The sequence below is a fragment of the Rousettus aegyptiacus genome, unplaced genomic scaffold (genome assembly GCF_014176215.1).
Source record: "Rousettus aegyptiacus isolate mRouAeg1 unplaced genomic scaffold, mRouAeg1.p scaffold_m13_p_10, whole genome shotgun sequence".
Lineage (NCBI taxonomy): Eukaryota > Metazoa > Chordata > Mammalia > Chiroptera > Pteropodidae > Rousettus > Rousettus aegyptiacus.
In genome coordinates this window covers 36,345,188-36,367,297 of record NW_023416285.1, presented here as the reverse complement: position 1 = coordinate 36,367,297, position 22,110 = coordinate 36,345,188, and the positions used below count along the sequence as shown (strand labels likewise).

The 22,110-nt window shown below is 30.7% G+C and overlaps 1 protein-coding gene across 3 annotated transcripts in view; it reads left to right on the top strand.

Annotated features, from left to right (window-relative positions):
* The window catches only part of GRID2 (glutamate ionotropic receptor delta type subunit 2), a 1,244,053-nt gene that overhangs the window by 965,627 nt on the left and 256,316 nt on the right, over positions 1-22,110 (top strand). The window lies entirely within an intron of this gene.

Here is a 22,110-nt window from a genome sequence, read left to right as displayed (position 1 = left end):
TTTATTTTGTCAATGGTTTCCTTTGCTTTCAGAAGGTTTTTTTTAGTTTGATATAATCCCACTTGTTTATTTTTGTTTTTATTGCTTTTGCTTTAGGTGTCAAATCCAAAAAATAATCACCAAGATAAATGTCAAGGCACTTACCACTATGTTTTCTTCTAGGATTTTTATAATTTCAGGTCTTACATTCAAGTCTTTAATCCATTTGAGTTCATTTTTGTGTATTCTATAAGGTAGTTTCATTCTTGTGCAATGCTAATAATTATTTGATATTTTAGCATATTAATAAAACTAAAAGCTATCTTTTCTATTATATATAAACATAATTTGTGTTAAATACTATACTAATTTTTTTTTATTTCTTTGATAGAATGCTTTTAGATAAGAGAATTGTGAAATTATGATTTTATTGTTAAAATATATGTAATACTTCTATTGTAAATACCTTTAAAATGTAATGCATAGGAAAGTTATAAAAATATAGTTTAGTGTTTTCATTATTTGATATTATTACATTACTGGAATGTATAACACCAGATATAGGGTTAATTTTAAAATGATAATAATTTTGCAATAATTAGTAATATTTGTGACTTTGAACTGAGAAAAATCAAAGCACATGATAGTATCCTGAGTTAAATTTGAAGACTATGCCAGTCCAATCTTCAAAAGGTTGATTCTAAATTAAAACCATTTTAGGTATTATTTGATTAATATTAATAATTTAATTGAATTATATTATTAAAATTTTGAAAAGGAATACAAGACATTTGAATGTTTTTCAAAAATTTATTTTAATACAGTTTTGCTGAGAAAAATTACCAAGTTCCCAAAGCAGCAATCATTTGTTGCCTGGAATAGAATTTTTCAAAACATCTATATTTTAAACAGAAGTGGTCCTAAATGTTTTGCTTTTAAATTTTAAAATAGTATCACATCTCCCCATAATTATCTGCAAAGTCATGAAGAATTGTCAATGGCATTTTATTATAACTTAGATCCTTTTTAATATCATGATGACTCTTCTTTCTAAAATAAAAGTCATTTTGCTATATCAGCAGAGACTGTCTGCAAGTACCATATCGCTATACTATTTTTATACCATTCAAAGAGCTAAGGTTACTTGGTCTTTGGTCCTCTGCCTTACATCACCACCTAAGGAGTGTTATAATCCTCTGAAAATGCATTGCCTGGAGTGTGATACTGCTTAATAAATCACTCCATCTTATTTATCTTTCTCTTGACATATATCTAGCAGCAGGAGCCATTATCCTGTGACAATGTTAAGTTCTATTGACATTTTCTCTTAATTAACTACACCACTGGCTACAAATTTTACACTGGGAGTAAACTTCCTTTATTTAATGCTATCATGAACAAAGGAGAATGTTGTTTGTCAGCATTCATTGTCATAATAGATACTGAAATAAGTGAAACATCATTGCTACTTTTCCAGAAAACCAGTTTACTTTGCTGAGAAAACAATAAACCGAGTTTGTATTTAGAATCATGTTGCATTATTTTTTTCATTAGACAAATGACCAATTAGGCAAATGCATTTTTTTTTCATTAGAGGCCTAAGGAATATATGAGAGCTCTATTATATATGTTTAAATTCTTTTGTGATGCATATCCTTTTAGTTAATTGAGTGACTTTTGTGTATCCTTTTATAAATTGAGAGAAACATTTCAGATTAAACATGTTTTAGGTACCTTAAAACTATTTCATGTCCAAATTAAAAATCATTCATTTATTCAACATTTATTGAATGCCTACAATGTCACAGGCACTGTTCAAACTCCTAGAGATATCTTTCTGAGAAAAACAAATAAATATTCAGGCCCTCATGGAACTAAATTCTAGCGAAGGGAAATAGGTAACAAACAATAGGCATGATAAAGAAATAAATTACATTGTATATCAGAACTCAAATAATCATAGAAAATGTAGCTCAAAGTGAGAGGAATTTGAGGTATACGTAGAAGGGTTGCAATTTTCAATGGGCTCATTGAAATAAGCCTCTTTGAGAATTTGATGTTAGAGCAAAACCTAGGCTAGGAAAGGAGTATGCTGTATAGATATCTGGGGAAGGGTGGTCAGGTATAGAAAACCACATAAGCAAAGGGCCTTCTCAAAGAGGACAGTCAGAACAATAGCTTAGTAGCAGATAAGGTTAGGAAGTCCATGCATTCAGGTGAGAGTGGGATTGTAGGCTTTGGCTTCCACTTTGAAGTAATGAAGAATCACTGGAATGTTTGAAGCAGAGGAGTGACAGGACAAAAATTTAGACAAATATAAATTGTTATAAAGGGCATTAACTGACAAACTATTTTGTGTCTGCTCTGTTTTCAAATTCTCCAGCATAATTGAGGATTTAATAATTGCTTCCAAAAAAACTGTATATATTTATTTATTTTATAGGTGTATGAATGCTTATCTATTTAGGTAGATATGTGTTGCATACAAAATATCTCCATCTACTGAACTTTAAAAACATTAACTCCAAGATCCAGCCACACTCTTTTGTACTCAGCCAATCGAGCAAATACGATTATCCATTTCAGACACCATATCAACAGTAAATCAAGAGCTATATATTATTCCAGGCTTTATTTTTGGTGACAGCTTCTGAAGAAAACCATTCTCTTCTAAATAATCTTCCCCAGTGCAATTGGAAAAGAAAGAGCAGAGAGAAAAGCAAAAGTAATGGCCTGCTCAGTTTATTTCTTCCTTCTCAGTCAACCACCTATTATTTTTCTGGGAACAATAAATAGTATTTTACTAAAATTATTTTAGTTCTTTAAAATAATATATATAATTTTAATATATAATATATATAGTTTTTTTATATCAAGCCAAACTACTAACATCATCTTTCTTTCAGAGTAGGAATAAGTCCCCTTGTTCCTAGATCATCAGTTAGAAGCTTCTCTTCAGTAAATTCTTCCTGTAAAGAAATTGAATTAAAGATTTTTCTTATTATATTTATTTACTTGAAATTTACATATAGTTCCCCTTTATCTAAAAAGATCTTAAAATCTGCTAACATTCATAATAATACTGGATTACTTTTCTTTTCTTACAGAAAAATAAATTAGTAACATTTTATTTCCAATTTTTCTTGTCAAGATCAATTCTTTGATTAAAGTTTCTTGATTTTTAAATCCACAGTCATTTGGTCACAAAAGGCCATCTGGAGTATAAGATTAAATACACACTAGCTTTAGCCACAGTAGGAATCTATAAACTCAGCGTTTTCCCCCAGAAAAACTTCCTTTGAAAATGATATACAATTTAGCCACTGAGGCTATATTTAATCTCTAAGCCATAGAAAAAACAAGGTAAAATCTTGGAAATAGTACAACTTATCCCCCTATAGTTGTTACAAATAGTTGTATAGACTAGTGACACTTCTGAAAAACTAAATATTTTGAAGTGAGCCTTTAACATTCAGTCTTCAAATACAGGAAATGGTTTAGGTTAAAGAGTAAAAATTAAAATGTTCACCCCAATGTTTATTGATTTTTCATTTTTTCTTCTGAGCTAGTATTGACCCAGTTGACATTCTATTAATGCTGGCTTGAATTAGGTTAAGCAAGTTGAAAATTATATTTGATGACCTGAATAATTCATTAAAAAGATAGCTTTAAAACTTGCTTTAGTACCACAAACATATATTTTATATTAATGTAAGATAATGAACCTGGCCACATGCAATTTCCAAGATGGACACTTTGAGTTGGAATGAGTAATTTTTGTGCTATTAAATGACATGGCATAAATATCTAACTGATGAACCAAAAGAGAATATGTTGGCTGAGAAAAAGTCATTCCTGGCACTAAAAGGCAATTTAACATGCATTTACACCCAGGAAAGCTTAGAAAATGACCAGTAATTGCAGAAGTCAAACTTGTAAGCTGGCTATGCTTATTTGTTTCAATCCAAGACTTTACTGCAATGCAATTTAAACCTCAAATCTGTGACTATCTGAGACTATCATTGAATTTAGGTAGCTTATCAACTGAAAATCGTAAATAATTACATAAGCAATTTCCAAGATGTAGTAATTCCATAAACCAAGCAAATACCATTATGAATAAATATATGTACATATATATGTATATACGTATATAGATACATATATACGTATATATGTATACACACACACACATACACACACATATATATTACATATTTAGGAGTGTACCTCCCTTTGTGTCCTTATCATTTAATATACTTCATAACGCTGATAAAGTTGAAAAAAATATTCTATAATGCACAGGTGGCAGAAAGTAACCGAAGGTAAATGATTTTCAAAAACAAAAATCTACAAGCTACAGTGTTTTTTTGTTTTTTGTTTTTGCTTTTAAGTAGTAGCTAAACAGTCCTATAAAATAAACATTTATTTAAAATTAGAGTTTTATATATTTTCCTTTATGATGCTGTTAAATGCAGCTTAATTTTTTAAATGATATTAAAACAAATCAGCAACACAATGTTTATTAAATATGCGTTTTTGTGCCTAATTTATTTTTCAAGTCTTTTGGAAATATAATTAAAAATATTTGAAATCAGAAAATTCAAAGGAAGTAAAAATGAGAAAAATTGAATAGAATAAAGATTATCCTGCTTTTAAAAATATAGATTTAATTGTTAAATTGCAACACCTGGCATAATTAAATAAAATGAAACAAATTTCTTAGAAAAAAACTTTAAATGTTATTTTTCCTCCCTCTGTTTCTATGCAGATTTTTTTATAATCTCTTTGAAGGGCACTGAGGTTGTGCTGATTCTTATAGATAGGTATATAAAAAAAAAACAATGCCATTAACGTTAGTTTTTAAACTCTCTTTTTATAAGAAAGACTTTTCCAACAGTGCTATATTCCATAACCTGCTAGTTCGTTTTTCTCATTTTTAATTCATTGTTGACTAAGTACAGAAAACAAAGTGATGGTAGGAATTTTACAGCAGGTCTGAGAGATTTGAAGCCTCAGATGGAGTTTTCAAGGATCCTTCCAGGCAGACATATCTTTAAGTGCTTTGATCTGGTAACTTTGATCTTCAATTTGGCATTTTATTGCTTATCAAGATGTTTTAGCTTGAAATCTTCCTCTTAACACAGAAAATGTGGAAAATTTAACCTTGAAACAATTCTCAGAGTTGGGATTTTTTTAAGTGTAAGTAATACTTTATATGCATCATTTTGTACATTGTCATTTATTCTCCCAAATTTAATATTTTATTCATGCTGATTAAAGTTTTATCAGCAAATAATTTGGTAGAGTATAACTATTAATCCCAATAAAAGAGTTGTGTTAGATTAGACTTTCTACTTATAAATTTAACAACAGCATTTCATCCAAATAGCTAAAGGATCTATTTAGAGACAGTAGGAAGAAGGTCTTGGAGATTATAATTGACTATTGAAGTAGACCAGCTAAAGTGGTGCTAGCTTGAAGAACATAAACCACCACCACAACAACACAAATGGAAGAAAGAATAGAAAAGAAGGAATGAAATTGAAATATATGTGACAAGACCGAGTACCTGAGTGGCTATCAATATACAGAAATGTATTAATATAGAGATATATAATAATGGTTTCATACTGTATATAATCTTTTTTTAAAATTAAATTAAAAATACATCCTGCACACTGATTTATTCCTTTAGATATTCTTTTGTAGCTTTATTTACTGTCTATGTAAGAATCTACATTAAATATATGTGTATGTATGTATAATTTGTTTTGCCAAATTCCCTATTACTTCATGTTGATAAAATTATAAAAAATCATCCTAGTGGTTCAATATTTGTGTACGTCCTTGGTCATTTTTTAAAAGAAATTATGCTAGATATTCAGCTTCCAAGTTATATTATATAGATAGACATAATGTAGATATGTAGATATATAAGCTTTAGATATACTTCTCAGACTTTGATACTTTCAGTCAATCATTGTACTATACTACATACTCACACATTTTATATAATTAATAGTATATAGATTGCAATAGAATTTCAAAGGATTTATTCATGAAAACAGTAGTATTATAAAGTAAAATTAAGCTTTACATTACTGTATTTCACCAGATATTTAGAAGATACTTAAACATATTCAGACAGAGAAAATTGCTTGAACATGAAGTATGACAACAATACACTTAAAAAACAGTGACCAAATCATTTGAATGAAAAGTTTAAAATCTGTCATTGCTAACTTAGTTAAGAACACAGATAAAAAATAAATAAAATTAGCTCTTGCATTTAAATGAGTATTGCTGGTGTTTTTAAAAGTATAACATTATTCCATGTAGTGCAGTAAGGCATTACAATAATTTAAAATACAGTAACAAAATCTTTGTACTCCAAACTATAAAGGAGAGCTGTGTTGTTAAAATTTGGGTGGAGAGAGGAAATTATCCAACAACTTTATAGAGAGAAAACAAAAGAAAAAAGTAGCTGATCAAAATTTACCTAAGTAGCTCATCCGATCACTACAACTTTTTATTTCATTTGGGAAAAAATATATCTTCAAGTTATTACTTCCAGAGCCATCAAAGGTTGTTAGGCAGAGGAGGACTCTAAAAAGTGTTCTATTAAACCATAAAGATGATGATCATCCAGTGATTTGTTTGAATTTCATTATTTGTATTCAAATGTAAATATTTTATGAAGAATCTGTCTTGGAAACAACTAAAGTTCCCTTAGACAGATGACTGGATGAAGAAGATGTAGTACATATATACAACAGAATATTACTCAGCCACAAGAAAAGATGAAATACAGCCATTTGTGACAACATGGATGGACCTTGAGATAATCATACTAAGTGAAATAAGTCAGATAGAAAAAATTGAGAACCATATGATTTCACTCATATGTGGGATATAAAATTGAAAGCAACAAATGAACAAGACAAACAAAAACTCATAGACACAGATAATAGTTTAATAGTTACTAGAGAGAAAGTGGGGGTCGGGGAGGTAGATAAGAGTAAAGGGAATCAAATATATGGTGATGGAAAGAAATTTGATTTTGGGTGATGAATGCACAATGCAATATACAGATGATGTATTATTGAATTGTACACTTAAAACCTATATAATTTTATTAACCAATGTCACCCCAATAAATTAAATTTTTTAAAACTCTGTTGAAAAGTTTGTTTCATTATAGAGTTAAGTTTGTACCACGAGCAAGATGATAAAAGAAATAAAAAGGGAAGTTGCAGAAGATAGCACAGAACTTAAATGACTACAGTTATAATTAATAACAATTCCCCTGATAATACCATCACATAAAAGCTTCCCAGCATGTCTGTTTTTGGATAACAACAAGAATTCTCAAACAATTGCAGGGGTCTCTTGTGTATTGTGATGCATAGAAGAAATTTCTAAGTTTGTGAAACTTGGAGGAATGACAAATACATATTTTTTCTATTTTCAATAAACCTATGTAGAGAACCGAGGTGAATAAATGTCTCTAGGGAAAAGGAATTAAAAATTGGCTCACCATTTTGTTTTTGCATGTAAAACTCATGTGTTGAAAGTTTTATTCACCTGCATATAACTCACTGTGTCTAAGGTTTGTTAGAGTTTTTTATCAAATTAATTTAAAAAGAAAATATAATAGATAATTAGAATTCCGATTATTGGCGCTTATAATTGTTTAATGATTCAATAAAAAGTTTATAGCTCTATTAAAATAATGACAAATGTACTTCTTGAGTTATTCCAAGAATGAAGTTAAGATATATAGAATCCCTGACCAAGTCTGAGGAAAGAGATCTTCACCTACCTATTTTCTCTATTATTTATTCATTATTGGAATTTCATGTCTTTGCCATATCACCTTCTTTCTATTTTCTTAATATGTCACATCTTTCAAGATTATCTATTAATTATATTGGTTTTATTTTAATGTGATTGTTTCCCAGTTTCATTGGTCTTAATAAATTATAAATTATTCCCAAAACAACATAATGGGGATTTTTTCTGAGTTTTATATTTATTTTTTATTTTATTTTATTAATTTATCGGGATGACATTGGTTAATAAAACTATATAGGCTTTAAGTGTACAATTCGTTGGTATATTACATTGTACATTCACCACCCAAAGTGAAACCTCCTTCCATCACCACATATTTGAACCCCTTTACCCTTATTTACCTCCCCCACTTTCTCTCTGGTAACCTCCCCCACTTTCTCTCTGGTAACCTCCATGTTCATGAGGCTCTGTTAGTCTTGTTTGTTTGTTGAAATCATATGGTTCTCAACTTTTTCCTATTTTGCTTAGCACAATTATCTCAAGATCCATCTATAGTGTTGCAAATTTCATCTTTTCTGATGGCTGAGAAATACATCTTTGTTTTCCAATGATCTATTCAAGGACATTTCAGTTGTTTTCATGTCTTTGTCACTGAATAATGCTGCAATGAATATCAGGGTCCATAAATCTTTACTCATAAATGTTTTCAAATTTTGGGGCCAGATACTCAGAAGAGAGATTGCTGGGACATATGGTGATTCTATTTGTAATTTTTTAAGGAAATTCGTACTGTTTTCCATAGTGGCTGTCCCAATTTATACTCTCACCAGGAGTGTACGAGGGTTCCTTTTCCCCCATGATCTTGCCAACACTAGTTATTACTTATCCTGTCAATGACAGCCATTCTAACAGGTGTGAGGTGGTATCTCATTGTGGTTTAACTCTTATTCTGTTTTATTTTGTTTGCTTGATTCTGTCCTAAATTTTTGGCCTGTCAGCCCACAGTAAATCCATCCCTTTTTATCACTGAGGAAAACAGGGAGAAAATGAAGCGGCAATATAAATTAGAATCCTTGACAGAAGAAATGTACTTGGTAGAGACCACAGTCTTCCTAGATTCTCTAATACCTGTCACTCTCTGCCTGGTCTTTTCCCTTGCCTATGAGAGACTAGGAGCATAAACCGACTCTCCCTGCTCTTCTGTGGTCTGGATCTTAGCTGAGGAAATCAAATCTTGCTTTACTAATTATTTCATAATGTGAAATAGCATTATGAAATAATTAGTAAAGCAATATTATATTAATAAAATGCTTACATAATACTTACACAATGTCTGGTGTGTTAGTAAATACTCAACAAATAGAAGCTTTTATTCTTTACCTTGTTTCCTGACATTCACTTTATAATCTCTTACTTCCTGATATTGGATTAACTTTAATAGATTTTTTGTTTTGTTTTGCAACTTCACCCTGATTCCTTTCTTATCTGATCCCACTTCCTAACTTTGTTACATCCATGGTTTTTATTTACCACTTCAACCCAGCAATGTGAATCTGTTTCGTGATTTTTTCATTGCTCACCAATTTAACCTAAGTCCCAAATCACTTAATGACTAAAGAGTCTCTAGATTGAAAATACCTTTAGAATTTACGGGGAGAATCTAGAAACCACACCCAAATAGCACATTAAAATAGGAAGAGGAGGAAGAAGAGATATTCTTTAAGTAAAATAATTAAGCTTCATATTAAATTCTATAATGCATTCAACTTAACATATTGGCTTGCACAAATACACAAAAAAACCCATGATATGTGTTTCATACATATTTGCTTAATCAATCAGCAGCTTTGTGGGAATCACTATGATATCAATTATTTTATGTTCTTTAATTACAGATCTATCTGCATTACTTACTGAATATTTAGGTCCCACATACTGATGACAATGTTTGTATTTTATCCCAAAAAATTTTCTGTAACATTAGCACACCAAAATCTCATTTCTTTAACCATTTCCAACTGATTATTCAAAAGAAGATAACTAAAAAGAAACCAAAGGGGAATCCATTTATCTCTTCTGCTCTTTAAGATATCTTCCTGAGCACTTAACTATAAGAGCTCTGGAAAACAGGAAAAAAGGAAGGAAGTTCAAAATTGAGAAGGTTGAAATTGTGTTTGAAAGAGTAAATTCACAGTGTTAAATGATCCCCTTCCTCTCTATCAAACTGTAAATCTTAATGTATGCTCAATAAATAAGTTATAGTTTGAAACTGATCTCTAGTCATGGATAACAGGGTGCTGGGTTTGAATGGCATTTTTGAGCTTTTAAAATTTACTTTAGACTTCTGACTCTGTTATCATAATTACAACTGATTGAATGTGGAAATAATAATGCACTTATGCATAAGGCCTAGTTAAGGAACTGGTCTCAGAAATTCCAGAGATAATTAAAAATTTCACTTTATGATCCATTTCATTTTTGAATACTATTGATAACTGTTGTTTACCCTTTGAACTTGCATGCCCCTGGGATTGGTAAAATGGGTACAATTCTCCTTAGAACCACTGATTGATTGAACTTATTAAAAATGGGGTCAATAATGGCACTAGAATTTATATAGTGATTTTATATAGTGGCTTAGGACTTGCTATAATTATTTTAAAACATTAAAAGCTAATACATCACAACAGAGTGGCAGGCCTGACTCAACTGCAGTCTTGCTTCATGCTGTTTGATAAACAAGTAGTCACCCAGACAACATTTCTACTTTGAGCGCCTTCCCCAGCCCTCATTTCTTTACCAGGTCTGTAGTGAAATCCGTAGGTAACAGGAAAAATAGTATGAAAAGGAAAAAGCATAGTTTTTGGGGGCCTCTAGAAAATGGCATTTGGATACATTTAAATAATCACAAGAATCACAATATTTTCCTTGTTCAAGCTATGCACTATGTTTCTTTTTTGGTGAACAGATAGGCAATTGATATACATTAATATATTAAAAATCGAAACAAAGCACCCAAAGTATCAATCAAACCAAAGGTCCATGAAACCAGAGATGGTAGAAATGAGGAAAACAAAGAGTGACATGAAAATTGGCTTTAAAAATTGCAGGGCATCACTGAACCAAAATACCTAAAAGCTTACTGAAGATTTTGAGGGCTTTATTTGGATATCTTTCCCCCTTTTGAATCTGAATTACTGAAATCTCAATTTTAATGTTATAATATCAGGTAAAAAAAATTCTATATAATATACATTTAAATCTTTTACCAAAACTTGGACTTACACTCTTGGGTCTTACAAAGCACCGTATCTACTAACATATCTAAAGGTAAACTAGGAGAAAAAGGATGAGGTCATTTGGTTTCTCTTTTTATATCTTTTTAAAACAAGAACTCTAAAATGGTACAATAGAATAGTTATAATAAGTGCATGAATACAGAGGCTGAAGATATTTTTAGAGGCACTTAAGTAAATGTGTGTGCTTTTGGCAAAACCATAACTGTGGAATCCTTGCAAGTGTTGGGAAATATGACTCCTCTGAGATTTTGAAATATATATATTTCTCCATAATTGTTGAAATTTAGTTCTGATATTATTCTGAAGATGCAGTCTTATTTTTGTCTTTAAAATTTACAAAGGCCCTTTCAATAGGTATAGGGAAAGGAAACAGAAAAAGGCAAACAGATATGTTTCTTGTTGCAAATAAAAATGATAGGAAATTCAGAGATGTGTGGCACACTGATCCATTATGTTTTGTGCTAAAGCTGATTTTATTAACCATTAATGCCATAAAATGCTGATCTACGACTTAGTGGAAATCTCAGCAAACAGCCATATACACTACCATGCGTTCCAATTAAACAGATTAATTTCAAACATTTAGAAGTATATAAATATATATATATACATATATAAAGACAAGCCTTAAAAAGTAGAAAAAAGCTTCTAATTTCAATATCATTTCAGAATCTTTAGAAGAATACATTTACCAATTCAAGATAACTAGTCCCATAAACAAGTACTTCACTAATAAGTGTAATAAAAGATTTGTCTGCCACAATAAAGTTCATGTATATCAAGATACTTCTAATAGGTTTAGTGCACTTTATTCATGCTATGATCATGTTTCCAGTAGAATTGAATATAAAGCAATTAGTGCAGGAGGAAAAAAATTAGTCTTGATTATATGAGATCTAGAGACAGGACTTACTGAAAGTGTGTCTAAATACCACCACTGCCACTATTCTTGGAAATATAAAAAAATAAACCAGTTTATGGTAGGGAATCATGATAGACACTATATGTGTTTCTCATATAATAGGTTGCACCTAAGGGAGTTAGTATTTCAATGCAGCTTAGCCTCAAATTCTTGACTATTGTTTGAGGTACAACTTGTGTAGAACTCTAATGTAGTCCGCCTAACAAACGGAACCTGAAATCTCCTTTTTAATTTAATTACTAAAATTTTAAATGTTTTAATTTTGTTGTGTTAGGTGGAAAAATTGATTTTCAATTGGCTGTTTTTGTTCTATAGCTCATTAGAAAGAGTGGAGATTTCATATGGGCTAGAGTAATGAAAATACTGTGAAGTAAGAAGCTGCCAAGCATTACTTTTTGTATGTAATATAATTCAATTTAGTCCTAATATGAGTTACAGCAACTCACACTTTGAAATTAAGTTAAAATCAGCATATAAGGTTTATGTGGTAACTAGCAGCCATTTAATTTGATTCAAATTAATTTTTAATTTAACATTTTTTAAATCTATGCATCAGAAATCTTCTACAGTACTGGGTTCAGTAAACTAAACTACTTGTGTTAAACTTGAAGCAAGGAATTATAAATATTATCTCCTTCTGTGGGAAATCCTGATGTTGAAATTTTTTATTTGATCAGAGGAACATTCTTATTTCAGGTAAGTATGTAAACATGGCATTTGTATATGTAAAAGACCTTTATTAAATAAGAAAGTGGAATATGTTAAAATTTATTATTCAACTGATACAGAATTCTTCAAAACAGAACTTAAATGTTAAAAAGAACTTAAAAGAAGGTGATGCTATTTATAAGCAGTTTTTCATATATTCAATTATTATGCAAATGTAAACATTGTTAGAAAAGTCTTCCTATGTACAAGAATTTGCCATTTCGATTGCATGATCTAATGCTTTCTAGCCTACTTTTGCTTATCTGCAAATGGACTTATCAGCCAGTCCAGCGCTATATTTTGTCATTCAATCGAAATGTCAACACTTTGAAAATATGTATTAATAATATAGTGACATTCCCCATCACCATTCATTCAATAAATAATGTTATAAAACGTATTTGAAAATTCTTAACACTTGTATAAGACATAAACAAATTATTTCTTTCACCAAGTAATTTCTCCTCTTGGATTTTATCAAAAAAGATGTTTAAAGCAATATAATATATGGTAGTGTAAACTCTTTAAATTTTTAAAACTAGTAGGGGTAGTTAAGCTATAGTACATCTGACTGAGGAATATTATTCGGTCAGTGAAAATGTAATAAATAAGATACAAAATGAGAAGTATGGCATGACTATTAGTATTAAAAATTACTTAAGAAAAAAATTCAAAAAGAACATATCAAAAAATACTAACCTAGCCTCTTCTTCAATGTTGACTTTCTAGATCAGTAAACTAGATGAGTTCTACGATACTACAGTCATTTTGATATCAAGACATCCAATTGTATTGTGGTATTCCCAATGTCACATCAGGTCTACAGAGTTTTCTCTTCAGAGATGCTTGTTCTCCACCCCATCTCATGCATGTCTTAGTATATCTTTGTGTAGAGAGTGTTCCTCTCATGTTTAGTCAGGGTGATGAATAGGTTGTTCAGAGCAGATCCGGTCCAATATTCCCAACTCTCGAATCTCTATAGTATACCAGAGAATTTACATATAGGTTACCTCCACAGTTGATTTATTATTGGTTCATCATCCAATTAGCCATTCTAACAAATTACTACCATCACCCTCAAGTAGCAAGCCAACACAATAAATATCAAGTCCTGGATCATTACCACCCATGACAATATATTTGTCCTAATCAATAAAATCAATATTGTATCCTATTTGTTATAAAGCTTTTGTTAGTGGGCTTTATACTTCTCTAACTTAGGTTGGAATCTAACTTGCAGCCTGGAGGCAATGAGGGCCAGTGTGGTTAATCCAGGAGAGAACTTCATTTCCCCCAGTTCAGTCACTGAGGAACGTTTATGCAGAAGAGGGCTGATTCCCTCAGAAGTGTTGAGAGGTTGCATCCAAAACCAGGAAGTTCAGAGGGATTTAGAGGCTCAGATTTTCATCAGTGCCCTTTCCTTGCCATACATCAGGCATTTGATTGGTGATTGAATTGTGCTACCCTTACAGTCAAGCCTTGGCCTCATCCTCAGTCTGTATCTGTCCTGAAACTATACAATTTAAGAAGTCCTTCAAAGCTTCCATCATCAAGACTTTAAAATTTTACCTTATTTCTGAGTTGAGTATTCACTTCCTTCAATTTCTCCTTTTTTAATTATGTAAAACGTTCATCTGTTCCAAATTTAAAACTAACAAATTACAGTCACGAAACTCTTCTACCCTTATCCCTTTCACTCTATTCCCCTACTCCCTTTCTTCATATGTATTTACCTATGTATTTATTGGTTTATTTTCCTATTGTTTCATTTTGAAAATATAAACACATTTACTCCTCCCCTTTTACCCTAAAGTGCACTGTAAACTGTTTTGTACCTTTCTTTTCTCTGGAAGTTTCTTGAGATTTCTTTATTTTCTAAAGAAGATAGATTTCATGATCAACTTCTGAGAGTGAGGATGGGGCAGGGTGGAATTTGGGGTATTAGAAGGCAGAGAAACACTGAAACAAGTGTCTCTGAGAGTGAGAAAAAGAATTTCTAAGGAGATGTAATATGACTGGGAGGCTACATTAAAGGTTCATTTGAAGTTTGTGGCCATGAATTTAAAACGACCTGCACATTTTTTGTTATTCCACAGTTACATTCAGCTGCACAATTTATGCACAAAATATGGAAAGAGTTGGATTTGACTCAGTTTGGGGCTGTGCCAAGAGGATTTCAAGGGAGTTGGGGATAAATGCAATGAATTGATTTTAACAAATCACTGAATTTAAGCTGGGCAAGAGGGAAGTCTTTCTAAGAGAGTAGGGAGGGATAGTGAAAGGGTGGTAGGGTCAATAGATCTGAGTTACATCTTTTTGGGACTGTGGATTTGATAGAGGGAAGAAGATCAAAAGTGTAAGGTAGCATAGGAGAGTAGAATGTTTGACAACGAGATTACAGAGGTGGTGAAGCTATTGTTAATAAAGTTACATTTGCTAATATAAAGGCAGTGCCATTTGCATTAAACAGAAAATAACCATAACATCAGTATGTTATAAAGGAAACATTATTAATTCTAATTAGTTTCTGTTGCCTGAAACTAGGCAAGGGAGTTTGATATTTGCTTCCCTTTATAGAAATAGATTAATAATCTTAAAGAGACATCATAAAACTGAGATTTTGTTCCTGGTATTAAAAAAAAATACTGAAAGAAAATTATAAATGGAACAACTTCCTCACTATAGCACAATATAATTTGATGCTGTTTCCCCCTACCACTTAGGCCATCTGTTGTACCAAGGATAGATATGCCGCATTATAGAAACCTGCCCTACCTTGTAAGTGGTTTCAGGTATCAGACTTACTAACCTGTGGCCAACAGCAAATCATATGCATATCTTGCATGTCCCATCTTTATTTCCTCTGCACCCTCCACCAAAAGAAAAATTAGTAAAGCAGATACGGATCTGGTCATAGACAGTCTCTCAATTTGACTATGAATAAATTTCAAAAAATATATTAATATATAAATATGACTGACATACCTTAGTATTTAGGATATACTTACCTTTTATCCCATGCTAAAATGTAGAACACTGCCCTGGCAATGATGAATTGCCAACAATATTCTTCATATTTTCTAAGCTATTATTTTGTAAGTGTAAAACATTGTAATATTTATTGATACTCCAGTTGACCAGCTTACTTGAACATATTCAATCATCCCTAATATTGGAAATTTTCTATTTGCTATAAGAGTTTTTAGCTATTTTGCTAGTAACCTGCTAGATTCCACTAAGGAAAAAACTCAAGAAAATAATGTTTATAAGGAAAGGTAAAAAGTTTTATTCTATTTTTTAACCATATTTCATAAAAGAGTTTCACAGTCTCAAATTATATAATAAACACTTCATGAGCTTTTAAATCTATGAGAAGCAGATTTACCAAACAACCAAACTATAGAATCTTAATTAATTGTTCTTCATATTTTCAGGCAAACACAAAGATGCAAGGATAGTCACACAATAAGACTTAGAGCAACAAATTTTTGTCTGACTCGGGTGAAATTGTCAAGTTTTACAATTTTGCCTGAGGGCAAAACATTATTTTATATCTTTAACAATTTTTATAAGAAGATAATATATACAGTAGCAAGATTGATATATTTTTTGATGTGGCAAACTAGTCACATCAAAATGCAAATCTGTGTAAAAAAGATTTTTCTTACAACAGAGGCATCACTTTAGAAAATACAAATTCCACGTGCTTCTGCAGAGTGATATAAGGAGACTCCAAACTCACTAGAGAGTATAAGAATCAAAATACCCATCTCTAGACTCAGACTTTTGTCTAGGTAGCAGACTTACTAACCCGTGTCAGGAATTGGTAGCCTAATTTCTGCCATGCTTTAGCAAAGTGGGATTGCGTTTTTAATTAAGCAGATTTTTTGTTGTTTTTTTTTTTGCCTGATTGTCTTTTCTAGCATTCCGATTCTATAAAAATATTTTCTTTTTTTACGTGCACACAGAGGGGGGAAAAAAAGGCAAAAAGAAAAAAAGAAGGTCTTCATTAAATTTATCCTTCTCTCTTTTTTTTATTTAGTTTCCTGGGAGGGTTTTGTTGGGTTTTTTTGTTGTTTGTTTGTTTTACTTAAATATAGTTGGTATACAATCTTATGTTGGTTGTATTAGTTTCAGGTATGAAATATAGCGATTTGACATTTTTATACCTTATAATGTGATCATGCCACTAATTCTAGTCATTTGTCACTGTACAAACTTATCACTGTATTATTGACTATATTTCCCTTCCCCTTTCTAAAATATTATTTACATACAGAAAAGTGCACAAAACTTAAATGTGCAACTCAATAAATTACCGGCAATAGAACACCTATGTAATTACGACCTAGAAAAAAGATAGAACATTACCAGTGGCACAGCTTCCATTGCCCTATCTCTATCCCCAAAGGTAACCACTCATTGGATTACCAGCACTACTATTCACCTTACTCATTTTTGAACAATTATCATAAAGTGTGCATACTTTTACTCAATATTTAGTTTGTAATATCCATTTATGGTATTATATACAAATGAAATCTGTTCATTTTTATTGCTGTATAATATTTCATTGTATACATATACCATAATTTATCTATTCTACTCTACAAGGACATTTAGGCCATTTCCAGTTTGGGGCTATTATGAATAATCTTGCTATGAATATTCCTGTGTATGTAGCTTAGGGTATGTACTTAAGGAAAGAAAGTACAGAGTCTTAAGATATACATATAGAAGTACACATCTTTTATTTATCAAAGTGATTAAATCAATTTACAATCCTACTAACAAGGTATGATTTGGTAATGATACTTTCTTGCCAATATTTGATATTATCTATTTCTTTATTTTAATCATTCTGGTGGCTACGTAGAGTTATTTCATTTCTCTTTTAGTTTGTGTATCTCTGATAACTAATGAGGTTGCCACTTCGTCACATATTTACTGGCCTTCGGTTATCTTTATGAAGCCTCTTGCCCATTTTTCTACTTATAGTTTATTTTATTCTTATTGATTTATAGAAGTAACTATATATTGATGAATTACTTTGTGATATGTGTATTGCAAATACCTTCTACTGTGGCTTGTATTTTTACTGTCTTAATGGTGTCTTTTGAACTATGAAGTATTACTGTAGTCAAATTTATCAAAATTTTATTTTGTGCTAATGTCTTTTATGCTCCTTTAAAGAAAACTTCTGCTACCTAATCTTGTGGATATATTGGGTATATTCTTTTATGTGATATTCTAGAATCCTTATTGTTGTTTATATTTTATTTTTATTTCTATAAGCCACTTGGAATTGATTTTTGTGTATAAGTTATGAGACAAGTTTCACTATTTTCCATATGTATATCCAGATTGACCTAGTAATATTTATTGAAAAGACCTCTCGCTGCACAGTACAGCAGTGCCAGCTGGGCATAAATCAAACATTTATGTACACATGAATAATTTTCAATGATTTGGTCTATCCTGGTACAAATATCACACTGTTTTAATTGCTATATAAAGCTACAGTCAGCTAGAACAATCTTTTTCTTTTTGGACACTGTCTTAGCTATTTTTATTCTTTTGCAATTTTATATAAATTTTACATTCAACTTCAGTTTATTTCTCTCTCTTTGTCTCTCTCTCTCTGTCTCTGTCTGTCTGTCTTTCCACCGGTCTCTCTATCTCTCTGTCACTCTCATTTTCTCCCTTCCTCCCTCTCTTCTTCTTTACCTCCCCCTCATGAAAAGAACCAGGGATTTTTATAGCAATTCATTGAACTTATAGACCAATCTCAAATATAAATTTGAGAAGAATTTATATCTTTATAATATATATTTTAATTCCATGTTTTAAGAGTTTGTTGCATTATATATAATTGATTTTTGAACATTAACTCTGTACCATAGCAAATTGATAACTTATTAATTTTAATAATTTATCTTATATTCTCTTGTATTTTCTATATATATGCTTATATCATCTGCAATTTATAACTTTTACTTCATTCTTTCCAATTTAAGTATTTTTCTGTCATTTTTTTGTCTTATTGCACTATTCTGTTTAATATCTTTAATTAAATGTTGAATAGAAATAGTAACATATATATTAAGACATTCTTTAAAAATACTTAATTTATTAATAAATACGATGATTGTTATAGGTTTTTTTCTAGTTTGCTGGGTTATTTCTAGTACTTTTTTCCTTAAGACTAGATATTGAATTTTATCTGAGTCTTTTCTGCATCTACCAAGATGATCATAGAATTTTATTCCTTTGTAGTGTTAATGTAGTAAATTCCAATGCTTGATTTTCAAGTGCCAAGTCAACACTTGCTTTCATATAACAAACACAACATGCTTGCTTGTTTGCTTGCTCGCTTATTTATTTATTTATTTATTTATTTGTCACTTTGCTAATTTATTTAAGTCTTTTGTGTCTATAATCATATGAAAGATTGGCCTGTATTTTCCTTTCTTGGAATGACCTTATCAGATTTTGTCATCAAAGTTGTGCCTTCTCTATGGAATGTATGAAATAATATCTTGCTTTTTTTCTAATGTTAGAAAGAGTTGTATAAAATTAGAGTTAATTATTTGGTAGAGTCTTTTGAATAAGGCCACTGGCATTGAATTTTTTGGTTGGTAAGTTTTAATTGGGAGTTCAAAGTCTTTAATAGTTATGAGATCATTCAATTTTCTATTTGTTTTGGTGGTGATTTTTCCTAGGAATTTGGCTATATTATTACAATTTTCAAATTAAATGGCATAAAATTGTACATAAGAACTTTGATGTCTATAACATCGGTAACAATGTACTCTTTTTACTTCTATTACTGTATTTTTTTGTGCCTTTACCTGTTTTCATGGTCAATCCCAATAGCTTTTATAGGCTTTTTCAAATGAGTGGAATTCTGTTGGATCAACCTCCTCTATTGTAATTTTGTCTATTTTATTAATGTTCGCTCTTACATTTATTCTTTTCTTTTTCTATGTTCTTTAAGTTGAACTTGATTTCTTTTTAACTTCTTGAAATCGATGAGCTCATTGATTTTCATCCTTCTTTTCTTACATGTTATATAATTTCCCTCTAAAACACAATCATCCCATCAGCTTCCAAAATTTGTAGAGTTTTGGTATGGAGTATTTTTATTATAATTGTTCAAAATATTTTTATTTCCTTTTTTCTTTGACCTATGGCTTAATAGACTTGGAATTATTGATTTCCAAGTATATAAGGATTTTCTACTTTTCTCTGTCCTGTTCCCATTTGGCAACCTCTGGGCCCTAATTTCTATAGCAGTTTAGTCTTTTAAGACTTTCAAAAGCATTGATCAGCTTCTCAGTATCTTTGTTTCCTCATATTAACTTGGCATTTATCCCTCAGGGAAATATTAAATCATATTTCTGAGTTATTTTATTCTCTAAGATCTTGTCTTCTAATTTTTTTACTGCTTCTTTAGCTCTCAAATGCATTAGCTTTTCAATTTTTCTAGATGCCATCAATAAGAGGATTGTTTTAAATAACCAGAAATAGAAGTCGAGACTCACATTACTTTTAGCATTTGATTCGTTTTACTTGAATTCTGCAAGAACATTTAAATTACCTAAGTAGCATATTCCATCACATAGATGAAGAAAGCTCAACAAGTATCTTTTCATGTGAATAACAACATTAGTAAAGGTTAAAGATTTTATGGAAACAAATTAGCCTTTTTAGTCATTATTTTCTTGTTCCATTTCTGTTATACATATTAATGTCTTTCACTCTTTAAATATTTTGTTCATATTTTATTATTTTTTCAATTAGTTGTTTTATCTAGGAGGTACCCATGTAGATTTAAAAATAAATTTATTTTTGCTTTTTTCTTTTAAAAGCTGTGTTAATATTTTATTTACTTTGAAGAAGAGAGTATCTGATATACCTTAAAGCTGCTTTTAAAAAATGTGTTCCAGATATCAGAAGTTAACCTATTCTAAGTATATTAGGAAATAGCTCAGGCCATAACCAAAGAGTATATTTGCATTGCACTAAAAATTTAGATAGTATACAGTGACTATTAATGGTTGGTGTAAAAATCTGCCTGATATTATAATTTATTGAATCCTGTCAAGTCATTCACATATTGATGAACTTAAGCAAATCTGGCATTATGTCTTTTTTATTTATTTCTGCTATTAGCATAAGTCTAATTTCTTTTAGAAGGACTGTTAATTTCATATAAAACATATATTCGTTCAGCAAATATTTATGCACTTAATATGGAACAGAAACTATCCCTGTTTCAGAAACTATATTCTATGGGAGAAAAATAAATAGAAGTATATAAAATATGATAAATTATGATTTTAAAAAATAAGAGAATTGGGAGTATGGGGCTGTGAGGCGTCATTTTAGATAGGATGGTGAAAAAGTATTTGTGAAGAAGTATCATCTGAGCAGAAACTTGAATTAAGTGAAGAGAAACATTATTTCTAAATTAAAGAGAATTCCAAGAATAAAAAAAAAAAACTGCATGTACAAAGGCCCTAGGACAGAAATCAACATAAAAGAAATTGTAAGAAGTCCATTGAGAGAGTGGAAAGAGATAGCTTCAAGTAGTTGACGTGAGATTAGTTCACGCAGGACCTGGTATGCCTTGGTAGAGATTTTGGATTTTTTTTTTTCTCAAGAGTGATAAGAACTTACTGGAAGTTTTGGTCAGGGAAATATGATTTCATTCTCATTTTTAAAGCACACCATGGTGATAGAATTAAGAGTGATAGTTCATAGGATGTAAACAGGTAAACTATTTAAGTGGCACAGTTAAAGAAAATGTGACAGCCCTGGAACTGATGAGATAGGGTTTGGTGTGTAGTTAGTTTGAAGGTTAGTTTGTAGTTAGTTAGTACTTGCTACTGGATGGCATGTTGGAAAATTTCATAATCTGAAAAAATAGAGTGAAACCTGGTACTATTATGTAAGATAGTGTGGACTGCCCCCAGTGAAAATAAAGTGTTTTTTTTTTTAAATGTGATAAGTCCGATGTGCCCATTAGATTCCAAGTGGAAATCATGTAAGCATTTATTTATAGCTTTCTAGAAAGAGTGAGGCTTGAAATACCAATCTGAGAGTTATCAAAGTATACTGTAGATGATATTCAAAGTTAGGGGACTTGAGATTAGCTAAGGTGGAAATGTGGACAGAGAACAGAAGCAATCTAGAGTTAAGGCTAAGGGCACTCCAACATTTAGAAGATGGGGAGGAAGTTTCTACAACAAGATTGTAAAGAGTGACTAGTCATTTAGAAGTAAAACAAAACATATGTGATGATGCTGAAGCTAATAGTAATATGTGTGATCCCAAGATCATTAATAACCTATGATTCTAGGTAATTTAACCAAAAATAATCCTAAATATTACTTACTGAAC